At 65.3% G+C, this 277-nt stretch overlaps 1 protein-coding gene across 1 annotated transcript in view; it reads right to left on the reverse strand.

Moving 5' to 3' along the window:
• Window positions 1–277, reverse strand: part of BMI1 (BMI1 proto-oncogene, polycomb ring finger) — a 10,428-nt gene extending 10,151 nt beyond the window's left edge. Inside the window, exon 1 of the mRNA XM_007454167.1 lies at window positions 1–277. This exon is cut by the window's left edge and continues 228 nt beyond it. The gene's annotated coding sequence lies outside the window, so the exon portion shown is untranslated.

Genomic DNA, 277 nt, shown 5'->3' on the forward strand with positions numbered 1-277 from the left:
CGCCTCGGCCTCCTCCTCCGCGGCCTCCTCCTCCTCCTCCTCGGCCTCCAACGCCTCCTCCTCCTGGGCCTCCTCCTCCTCCTCCTCCTCCTCGGCCGCCGCCGCCTCCTCCCGCTCCGCACTCGGGGGAGGGAGCGCGCGGAGGGGGCGCGATCAGTATTATTCTGCGGGGCTGGGAGGTGTTTCTAATCCGGATCGGGGCTCCCTCGCCAACATCCCCATTGTCTCGCCCGGATCTCTGCCTTTAATACTACGATTATTATTTCATAGTTGCCGT

Source organism: Lipotes vexillifer, unplaced genomic scaffold (assembly GCF_000442215.2).
Source record: "Lipotes vexillifer unplaced genomic scaffold, Lipotes_vexillifer_v1.1 scaffold316, whole genome shotgun sequence".
Taxonomy (NCBI): domain Eukaryota; kingdom Metazoa; phylum Chordata; class Mammalia; order Artiodactyla; family Lipotidae; genus Lipotes; species Lipotes vexillifer.